Source organism: Choloepus didactylus, chromosome 8, assembly GCF_015220235.1.
Source record: "Choloepus didactylus isolate mChoDid1 chromosome 8, mChoDid1.pri, whole genome shotgun sequence".
Classification (NCBI taxonomy): Eukaryota; Metazoa; Chordata; class Mammalia; order Pilosa; family Megalonychidae; genus Choloepus; species Choloepus didactylus.
The window spans coordinates 75,322,625-75,324,971 of NC_051314.1; positions in this window are offsets into that span (position 1 = coordinate 75,322,625).

A 2,347-nucleotide genomic window follows, 5' to 3' on the forward strand; every position below is an offset into this window, starting at 1 on the left:
GAATTTGCTGCTAACAGACCAGCACTACAAGAAATACCAAAGAAGTCCTGGGGGAAAGGAAATGACACCAGATGATAACTCAAAGCCAAAGGAAAAAACTGAAGAGCACCAGATGGTCAATATATGGATAAGTATCAAAGACTGCATGAGTATATATATTTTTATTTCTTATTTTAAATTTATTTTAAAAACTATGATTGCATAAAGCAAAACTTATAACTCTACATTATTGGTTTTATAGCACTTATAGATATAATACATATGACAATAATAGCACAAAGGAGAAGAAAGGAAGTAGAGTTCTATTAAATAAAGTTTCTGTATTTTACCAGTATTAATCTGAAGTAGATTGTGATAAATTAAGATATAAATATATATTGTAATATAATATTGTAATCCCTAGAGCAAGGTTTCTCAACCTTGGCACTTTTGAAATTTTTGGCCAGAAAATTATTTGTGTGAGATCTGTTCTCTGCACTGTTGAATTTGGTAGCATCCCTGGCCTCATCCACTACATGCCAGTGGCAGCCCTCATCCCTGGGCTGTGACAACCAAAAATGTCTCCAGACATTTCCAAATATCCCCTGGGAGGAGCAATATTTCCCCCAGTTGAGAACCTGCACCAAAGCAGCCATCAAAAAATAAGTTTTTAAAAAAGTTTTAAAAAATAAACAGAGGAATCAAAATGTTACACTAAAAGTGTTTAAACACAAAAGATGGCGATAAATGAGTTATAGAACACAAAAAATTATGAAGCCTATAGCAAACAAATAGCAAAATGGCAAACATAAATCCAAGTACATCAATAATTGTTTTTATTGTAGATGGACTAAAGGGTCCAGACAAAAGGTAGTTTGTGGGACTAGATACAAAAGCAAGCCTCAACTATATGCAGTCTATAAGAGCCATGCTTTAGAGCTAAAGATTCAACAGACTGAAAGTAAAAGGATCAAAAAAGAGAATTCCAGTGGCTATATTAATCAATTTTAAGAAAAGAAATAGTACTAGAGACAAATACATACATTTCATAATGATAAATGGGTCAAGACATTAGGAAGGTATAAAAATTATTATGTGAAAAGGGGACCCCTGACTGCCTCCACCTCCCCTCCTCTCCCAGCACTTTGTAGTTCACCCCCACTTTCTGACTTGAAACCATAAGGATAAGTTCACGATGCCCTTTATCCACATTTTTTGTCAGTCACCACAGGGATCCATAGATTCCAGGTGACGCTCACCCCTACTACAATGTTAAGATCCAAACAGAGATTTTTCTGTTTTGTGCACCAGTCTGTCCCCTGCACCTAGAACACAACCTGGAACACAGGTGGCACTGAATGAGTGCAAGAATGAAAGAGTAAATCAGTAAATGAATCTCCTGCAGCATAATCCCCATATGACTCTGCTGACCCTCCTTTCTGTCCTCATTTCCCACATCTCCTCAACTCATGAAACCACTGTGCCCTCCAGAACTGACTGTTCATCAGCAGCAAAATCCTCTATTGCCTTGAGCTTCTCCCAGAGAATCCCTTTCTCTTTCTTGCTCCACTTTAAATTCATTTTAAATTCATCAGCCTCCAATGGGACTTTAAAACTGCCCTGTAATCATACCTGTTTCCTTAGTCCATTTGCTTTCCCACTCTCAGATGACTCAAACTCCAACTCCTTCCTCTCCAATTTTCTCCCTCAGCTGAAGACTTCACTTCCTGGTTTTTTGAGACACGTTTCCACTGCTATAATACATCTACTCACCTACAAGTGTCTGTGCCCATATTTTCCACCTTCTCTTCCGCTTTGAGGATAAATAGCTTGAACTCATTAAGGTCAACACCTCCACTCATACACTAGTTTCCAGTCCCACTTTCCAACTTTACAAACAAACCCAATCCCCCCACTCCTTTCTCATCAACTTTTTCACTTTCTATTGGATCATTGCCATTAGCACACCAATATGCTGATGTTTCTCCCATCTTCAAAACAAGTGAAGTATTCCTTCCAGCTATTGCCCCATTTCTCTGTTCCTTATCAGACCCAAACTCCTTCAAGGAGCTTTCTTCATTCATAGTCTCCCAGTCTTCTGCTCCCACTTTTCACAGTGATTACTTTATGAGACAGTTAACAGAGGGAACAGGACACGGAAGGAAGATGATTCAATGATGAGACGCACCAAAATGTGGGGCACAGTCTAGGCAGGACAAATCCTCGGAAGAGGTGAGGCTCTCTCTAGATGATAGAGACGTAGACGTAGACATAGATGTAGACGTAGACATAGATACAGGCGAAGACACAGGCAGAGACTTCTCACCAGAAATGAGCTCTCCGTATACCTGTCTGGAGCTAGTTCCTC